Here is a 9,599-nt window from a genome sequence, read left to right as displayed (position 1 = left end):
TCTGTAATTACCCTTATGTTATAAACTACAATAAAATGACAATTAAAAAATGATGGTCCATGAGAAAAGAGAAACAAATGAGGTGAAATATAGTATTTCCAAGGGTTTTGGCATAGACCTAATTCCAAGATTGTGGCTCCCATAAGAGAGCCCAGGAATCTTTCTTGTTCAATTGAAGAGAGAGGTAATGAAGTGTGGGTCATCAAAATGACTAGAAAATTCCAAAGTATAGTATATAAAAGAAGGAATTTGCATGTATAAAGCACTTAAGAAACTGCAAAAAGTGTCTTCTTTACTCTTGATTGAAAACCAGTCTACTCATTCATAGGGTGAGAACACATGAGATTAGGAAAGAATAGGATCCAAGGAAAGAACAATTACCAAAAAGTTATAAGTTACATAATTCCCAGAGCTCATATATTTCAAGTAATCAGTTGAGTTCCACCTATCAAAAATGGAGAATTCTCACTGAATACATGGGGCATTCAGTGTAGACCTCAGCAGGGTTTTTATTACTAATGAGGCTAAATGAGTCTTGGAATGAAGGCTGTGACAAAATGAGCAAACTAATGCCACGAATATAACTACCTTCCAGAAAATATCAACCACTTTTTAAATGAGTAACACAAAATTCAACACTTTTACATGTCAATCAACAGTGCCCAGAATCCCTTATAAAGAAGCAGGTGAATATCACCCATAATCAGGAATGTGGCATACAAATGAAAAATAAGATGAAATTAACAGAAAAAGACATTAAAAGAGCAATTCTAAGAATATACCATTTACTCATGAATGAACATGATGAGGAGAGAAAATAAAAAAGATCCAAATGGAACTTCTAGAGATGAAAAATATTATATATGAAAACATTCATTTGAAGGGCCGTAAAAAAAGACAGAAGCCACACAGAAGAGAAAATGAATGAGTTTAAATGTATAGCAAAAGACCTTTCCAAAAGAATGTATGTGCAACAAATATAAAGTCTGTCAATAACATGTAGTGCCATATCACATGATGTAACACACACACAAACAGTTTCAGAAGGAGAGGTGGAATAGCAAAAAAAAAAAAAAGTATTTGAATAAATAACTGCTGGAGATTTTCCAAATTTGTTGAAATCAGTAAGCCTAGAGAATCAGAAACTAAGCTCCAAATATCATAAACTTCAAACCACAGCAAAGCACATGAAGCTGGTAGAAACCAGTTATTAAGAGAAAATCTGAAAAACATTAAATAATAAAAGACAAATTATATAAAGAGGGGAAAATAGTAAGAATGAGAATCGGCTTTTTGTCAGACATAATTAAGTAGAAGACAATGTAGCAATACATTAAAGAATTGAAGTGGTGTGGGGAGAAACTGCTGAATTAGAATACTATACCTTTTGAAATGTGTTTTCACAACACAGGTAAAGTAACTTTTTAGAGAAACACTGTTAGCAGATCTTCACTACCAGAAATATTATAGCAAGTTCTGCAGGCCTAGGAAAATAGTATCAGATAGAAAAGTGGATCTACGTAAATAATCAAGAGAACCAAAAAATGGTAAATATATCCAAATGCTCAAAAGCAATAACATTCACCATTACCTTCATTTTCTCATCTTCTATTCAGTCCTCAATATGCAGAATTCTGGTACCCATTCTTACATCTCCACATCCTGGATGACATCTTCTAAAAGCCAAATCCAAAATCACCGTCAGGGTTACTTACATGTTCTTTCTGCTTTGTACAGTGCTCATGGCTCAATTCTTTCTTGTGGAAATTCATATTGGATTTTCATGAGTGAACCGTTCCTGATTCTCCTGCTCTCATATGTTTTAAGTTTTCTCTGTCTTAGGGTACCTGGCTCTCTCAGTCAAAAGAGCATGTGACTCTTGATCTCGGGGTTGTGAGTTCAAACCCCACCTTGGGTTTAGAATTCCAAAAATAAATAAATAAACTTAAAAAAAGTTTTCTCTGTATTATCTCCCTCTTAATATCCCATAAGAATGATGTTCATCAGTATTTTCAACTTACTATATTTTTGTTTTACATAGGCACTCTCCACTAACAAAATATATACTAATATAGTTGTTGACCACTTACTTGTTGATTCCCTCCAATTATTTATCTTGCATTTAGAGAATGGTACTAACATATAGATTCATACATTTGTCAAACAAACTTTACTTATCACCACCAAGTCTCAATCTCAAAACATCTAGAATGAACATACAATCTTCAATGGCAAAATGTGTATTTTAGCTTTATATTCATTATATTGTTTAATAGTATTTTCATTCGTCTACTTGGCTAGCCAAAAAATTAAGTATCTTCCTTCCAGCTTCTTATCACCGTTTAAACAAAAATATATTGAACACCTTCTACATATCAAACATATCACTGTGTACTAGAAATATAAAAATAAAAGATAATGTCTGTCCTGATGGAGGTGAGGCATTTGAGAAACAATGTCACAACAATGTGGAAAAAGGCCAGGAAAATGAACTAAGGAAATATTCAAACCTCACTGGAGTGATCATGTCCATTGAGCCTCATAGATGAAGTACTATCATTACCTGTCATTGAAAGTTGAATGGAGTTTATGAAAATGAAAACAAACAAACAAAAACAAAACAAAACAGAACAGCAACAAAAAAACACAAGGATAGCTAGGCAGAGGAAAACGGTATGTGAAGCCAGAAAGTCTTGATATAGAAAAAGAATATAATCATATGACTGTGAGTAAGAGGAATTAATGTTGAATCTATGGCAGAATTTGAAGCAGCTTATGCATTTTATTAAGGGCATATCGACTTAGATATTAAGGACATATCTATATCTAAACAGATATATATTATAAAAAGAGACTGAAAATTAGAGAATTCACTTCATGATCTTTAAGAAAGGGAATGACAAAGTCTTACTTGTGTTTTAGAAACATTAACACAGATGTATAAAGAATTATGTTGATGAAGAATTATTGGTGCAGAAATGAAACAGACTTCTCTCCCTTTCTTTTAAATTTTTCCCTGTGGTGATTTGACCTCTTTGACTTTGCCACCCACTGCACTCCAAAGGGAGGATAATATGCTAATATAATCGTTCCAATCCAATTCCCATTTTGTTGGCTGATTTATGCAGAGTAGTGAATTAAATTTACAGCTCAAGTGAATTTAATATGTCTAGCGATTAACATGGGAGGAAACAACTAAACAAAACAAAAACACCTTGTGGGGAAATCACAACTCTTATGAGATTTGGATATTGGTTTTTAAGTCACACTTAATAGCAACAAGTATTATGGGCTGAAATGTGACAGGTGGTATTGTTGGCTTGGGCCTTTAATTGTTATACACAGGGAAGTGATTTATTTGGTTCATAAAAGACTAGCACGGGTCCTTAAGCTACAGGCCCCCCTAGTAGGGCTTTGGCAACAGAGAAAATGACTTATATATTTGTTCATTTTAATCTCTATTATATTAGAAGCTTGAATGATCCATTTTAAAATCAGCAAGGAAATGGGGGCGCCTGGGTGGCTCAGTTGGTTAAACATTCAACTCTTGATTTCAGCTCACCTCATGATCTCACGGTTCGTGAGTTTGAGCGCCACGTCGGGTTCTGTGTTGACAGTGTAGACTCTGCTTAGGATTTTCTCTCTCCCTGCCCCTCCCTTGCTCTCCCTATCACTCTCCCTCTCTCTCAAATTAAGTGAATAAACTTTTTAAAAAAGAGAGAAAGGAATAAGGAAAAAAGTTCAATTCATGTAGATTATGAAAGTTGGGGCTAACAGTAGCAAATGGGTTTCTTCTTCCTCCCTCCTTCTGCAACAGAATTCTGTTCCTGTTACTCAAAGTACTCATTTCATGTGTACTCTGTACTCAGCCCCTCTCTCCTTATGGACTTTGGTCCTTCCATTAGTTTCTCTTCTGCTCTCCTTCTTCCCTCTGCATTGTTTTCAAACGCATACAAATACTGCTTAGCCTTTCTGTCTCCCAGCACTCCTTTAGCTTATTTGGCTCCTTGGTTTTTGCCTTTTCTTCCAACTTGATTATAAATTCCACTAGGGCAAGGGCTAACACTATTTGTTCAACTCTGTATATCTAATACACAGATCAGTGCCAGAAGTCCAAAATGCATCCTGAAATTAGTGGGGAGTCATTAACACAGATTTAAGCAAGGGAAATGACATGATCAAATTTTCAGTATGTATTGTTCAGGGGTCTGTTGGAAAGATTAAGAGGAGAGAACATAGCTGTAAGGACACTGATCTATTACTTGGCAGCTCCATGGACTCCTGCTTCATTAATTTCATCCTCTATGTGATCATTCCCATAAGCATGAAAACCTGCTACCACACTTACAAAAGTTCTCAATGACTTCATATTCCTTCCAGCAACATCCCTGTTTGCACGCTCCTATAAAACAAAAACAAAAACAAAAACAAAAACTCTTGAAACATTAAAGGCATCCTCTTGTATATTTCTCTTCCCATTCTCACCAATTCACACCTCATTCTTTCAAGTTTGTAAAAATTCCCAAAAATTTGATGGGCTCTTTTCAAGTACCATTTGATGAAAAATTTTCCAAACATCATCAACATCCCATGGAGCTAGAAACTTGATGAGAACATGTGGTTTTACCTCGACTTTGGTGTGAGGATGCCAGATAGACTACAATTAACTCATGAATTTATGAACAAAAAAAATAATAATAAACTAATGGTGAATGAATTTAGGACTCTCTATATATCTCTGTGTGGGGGTGGTGGTAAAATGTACATATATTTAATAAAAGAGCTAACAAGCCCTTATATGTTAGTTTTGCTTGATTGTGTTGTGCGTATTATACAGTCTTTTGATTAGATATTTATAAAAATGTTATTCTTTTCAGATCGAGAATCTATGGCACAGAGAGTAATAACTTGTACGGGGTTATGATACTATACAATACTAAATGAGAATTTTGACCTAGGTTGTCTGACTTCAGTGTAACAGCGTATTATAGTGTCTCCACTGAGTGAAATACAAATGAGGACAATTTTTGTCAAAAGGAGTATTCCACATTATTTTATTTTGACCCTTTAGCAATTTTCATTTCAGAAAAATATTCAGGGCAAGATCCAAGCTTTACTTCATGACATAAAAATCAAGCTTATTAATATTAATGACACCTAACATTTTTGAATGTTTCCAAATTGTTTACAAATGAAAGCTTTTTGTAAAATTTTTAAAATGTAAATTATTCTTAGCTTCCTTAAAACATTATTATCAGGGGCGCCTGGGTGGCTCAGTTGGGTAAGCATCCGACTTCAGCTCAGGTCATGATCTCACACTCCGTGAGTTCGAGCCCCGCATCGGGCTCTGTGCTGACAGCTCAGAGCCTGGAACCTGCTTCAGATTCTGTGTCTCCCTCTCTCTCTGCCCCTCCCCTGCTCATGCTCTGTCTCTGTCTCAAAAATGAATAAAAAACATTAAAAAATTTAAACATAAATAAATAAAACATTATTATCATTTCAACTAAAATTTATTTCAGTAACCTTTTGGCCATAGCAATATAGAGCAAACAAATGTATCGCACTACATTAGGTTAGAATGTAATTATAAACCTCTTTAAGGTTGGTGTTAATGATGAAACACAATAGTAAAGGTACAAGAGTTTTTCTATTGTATTTAATATTCTGAGCCAATACTAGGACTATATTTGAGGACTTTTGCCTCTTCTTTCACCATATTCTTAATTTTCTTTGACTTAATAACTTATAAGTCATGAGATCATCAGTAAGGTAAACTCCGTAAATGTGAAAAAAATTATTAAACACTTTATTGGAAATACTCTTAAAATGGTAATGTCATTACCCAAAAGTTAAAAAAAACTTACTTAGTCTCTGACTACAGACTAGTTTTTTTTTTTTAATGTTTATTTATTTTTGAAGGAGAGAGAGACAGAGACAGAGGGTGAGCAAGGGACGGGCAGAGAGAGGGGGAGACACAGAATCAGAAGCAGACTCCAGACTCTGAGCTGTCAGCACAGAGCCCGATGTGGGGCTTGAACTCACAAGCTATGAGATGATGACCTAAGCTGATGTCGGACGCTCAACCAACTGAGCCACTCAGGTGCCACCCTACAGAATAGTTTTTTTTTTTTTATAGTATCTTTAAAAAAATTGGTTTTTTGTTTTGTTTATTTATTTTGAGAGAGAGAGAGAGAGAGAGAGAGAGAGAGAGAGAGAGAGACAGAGCACGAGCAGAGGAGGGGCAGAGAGAGAGGGAGACACAGAATCCGAAGCAGGCTCTGGGCCCTGAGCTGTCAGCACAGAGCCCAACTCAGGGCTCGAACTCACAAGAGTGAGATCATGACCCAACCAAAGTCGGACTCTTAACCAACTGAGCCACCCAGGTGCCCCCAGAATAGTTTTTAATGTTACTTCCACTTGACCGCAGTCTTCCTGCCTGGGCTCACTTTGTACCATTCTTTCCACCTAGAGGTGTAAGCAACCTAGATGGTGTCTGTGAACTTTTTCATAAAGTTGTGTTTTCCAGAATTACTTTCCCTCTCCATCCTTGCTTTCTGGGCCAGGTTGTGCAGATTTTTCTCCTTCCATGCCCTAGGAAAGTACAGGTACACAGAAACATTGGGGGAAAAAGTTATCTTTACTCAAATCTTAAATTTCCAGGAATTAAGACTTTAAGTCAGTCTTCAATGGTAGGATTGTGCCAGCTGTCTTTTGAGTTTCCAGTAATATTTGCATTAATATTTGCATTCTGATACAAGCATTTATGAGTCATGAAAGTCCAAAGATTTACTTCAAATGTGTGTGAATTCTGCATGCCCACAGAAGCTTCCTTGCTGTCTGCTAATGTGTGTGAAGTTTGGAGGTTCTGTTCAGGGCTTTCAAAATTAAATATACATAAAAATCAAATGGGAATTTTAGTAAAATATAAATCCTGAGTTGGTAATTGGGGTGGCAGTTAATAATATTCATTTCTACCAAGTTTTTATAAAGCTGTTGGTCTGTGGGCTACACTTTGAATAGCAATATTGTTGAGTACTGCAATAACCCATGTATTACACTCAATCCTTTCTTTTATTTCTACAAGCCTGTGTATCCATAAGAAGTATGTACACAATCTATGAATGTAGTAGACTTTTTAAACTTCCTAGGAAAGACTAAGAAGTGTTTTAAATTCAAATACTATAAGCTATTTCAACTAAAATACCAGGGCTCATTACCTTTAAAGTGTCCTTTGCCCAATCCGCTAAATGAGGAGATTGACTAGTTTTTTTACCCTATGTAATGCCAGCCTTTCTTCATTTAGTTGGTCCTTCCCCATACCTCCCTTCTTTTCTCCACTTAACTTTCACTTTGTCATTGTCTGACACTACCTTTACAAGGATTCACCCAATCCAAGAGTATTCATCGAGGCACTCTCCTAAAGAAAATGGTTTCTCCTATAAGGGAAATTCTGATACCAGTTATCAAGAAAATAATTGTTACCTCATTATACAATATACATAACATAAAATCATAGGCTTCAAAGGTCTATACATTACTGAACGCATTGAAGACTCCTCAAAAATTGTTAAATATATATATATATATATTTATATTTATGTCATGTGTATATGTGTGTGTATATATATATATATATATATATATATATATATATAACTAAATCTAGCCACTCAAATCATTTCAAAGAAATAAGTATTTTTCTATGAAAAAACAAATGCACTTTCAAGTTTTCATGCAAATATCTAAATAAAAGTTATTTAGTTTTTATTGAAATATTATTGGCTACATATATCTGGAAAAATAAAGAGCCATGTCTTATGAGGAATAAGATATGAGAAACAAAGTACTTTCTTATGAGAAACAAAGTACTGTTTTAAAAAGTTATCCTCATCTATTACATTCATACAAGGTAAGAGTTTCAAGGACATTAGAATTATGACTTCCATGAATGTGCAGGAAGTTTCTCCACAGTCAGGTTTTTCCTAAAGTAATAAAAATAATCTATTGATTTCTATGAAAAATCATCTGATATAGAAAGAATGACAAATCTTTCTCCATGCTACTATTCCCAGTATTCTTTAGCTCTTTGTCCTTTCTCTCATTGAAGAGTAGCAGTTCTCTTGTGCACTCTCTGTCTGCTTTCTGCTAAGAATAGAAGGATCTTCCATCATATCTTCCAGCTTTATGACAGTCTGAGCACCTTCTGTTACACCCACAGTTTTACCACACATTCTCTTATCGACTTAAGGGAAGCACATAGACAAACTTCACAAGCAGAGTAACATTTATCCTTTAAATTCTTCACTTGTTGAAAAATTATTCACTTATGCTATAAATATCTTTCTAGAGAAAGAAAAATAAGTTGAAATTGGAAGCTAATTCTCAGAAGAAGGGGTTATTCAAACATCAATGACCTGATATTTTGACTAAGAATAATTTCCTGCTATAAGAGAAAGACAGCAAAGAGTGATACCTTAGCAATATTAAAAGAGGTTAGTATTACTTCTACAACTCAGAATTTGAACGATAATGTTCTCAAAGTACACATCAAATATTTCTTTACTTACTCTTAGAAGGTCTCTCAATTAAATAAATCTGAAGATATCAGGTGATAAAGTATATTCATCTGCTGACAGAAGAATTATTTTCGTATATACTTTTTTTGTTCTGATATTTTTTGTGGTCTAGTACTTTCAGCTTAGTAACTACTATAAACACAAATTGAAAAATTGCAAAAGGAAATATATATAAGCCTTTGAATGATGAACATCCCTAAATGTGAAATAGACTATGAGGACATAATATAGATGACTCTTACTACAAAGTATTTTATGAATTTAAAAGATATTCAGTTCATTATAAAAAGGTAAATAAATCAGAAGTAATGATATGCTACATGAAGAGACATGGGAGAGGTCAGGACATTTTAAATTTGCCTAAAGAATTCTGTGCTGGGACCTCTGGAAGAGTACAAGAGTGTCAGCAAGGATACTTCTATGGTACTGGCTGCTATATGCAAGGAAAAAGAAAGTTGCTGTCTGTGTCCAAGAATGTGTGTGGTGGGGGGAGCTAAGATGGCAGAATAGTGGGAGGACCCACAGGCTTGTTTCATCCCTCATGCACACCTAGATACTATCAAATCATTCTGAATACCCAAAAAAATCGATCTGAAGACTGACAGAACAAACTACACAACTAGAAGGAGAGAAGAGTCCACATCCAGGAAGGTAGGAAGTGTAGAGACATAGATTGGAGGAGAAATGGATTGCAGGTGCCGCTGAGGGGAGTGGACCCTGGTCTCGGGAAAGGCGAGAAAGAGGACTGCGATCCTTGTGCGATCGCACAAGGCGAATACTTCCCTAAATGAAGCCTAAAACTAGAAAAAAGGGAAATAATAAAGATTAGAGCAAAAATTAATTATATAGAAACAGAAAAACAAACAAAAACAGTAGAAAAGATGAGTGAAACCAGGAATCCAGTTAAAATATAGGTAGAAGACATGAATAGACATTTTTCCAAAGGAGACATACAGATGGCTAACAAATACATGAAAAGATGCTCAAAATTACTCATAATTAGGGAAATACAAATGAAAACTA

At 34.9% G+C, this 9,599-nt stretch overlaps 1 long non-coding RNA gene across 1 annotated transcript; it reads right to left on the bottom strand.

Moving 5' to 3' along the window:
• Nucleotides 1-1,068: 1,068 nt before the first annotated feature.
• On the bottom strand, nt 1,069-7,479 carry LOC122467102. Its single transcript, XR_006292839.1, has 3 exons — nt 7,371-7,479; nt 4,349-4,402; nt 1,069-1,676 (listed from the first exon to the last, which is right to left on the bottom strand). It is a non-coding gene; the product is annotated as an uncharacterized LOC122467102 (long non-coding RNA).
• Between the last annotated feature and the right edge of the window lie 2,120 nt (nt 7,480-9,599).

This window comes from Prionailurus bengalensis, chromosome A1 (genome assembly GCF_016509475.1).
Source record: "Prionailurus bengalensis isolate Pbe53 chromosome A1, Fcat_Pben_1.1_paternal_pri, whole genome shotgun sequence".
Lineage (NCBI taxonomy): Eukaryota > Metazoa > Chordata > Mammalia > Carnivora > Felidae > Prionailurus > Prionailurus bengalensis.
This window is presented reverse-complemented; position numbering and strand designations above follow the sequence as displayed.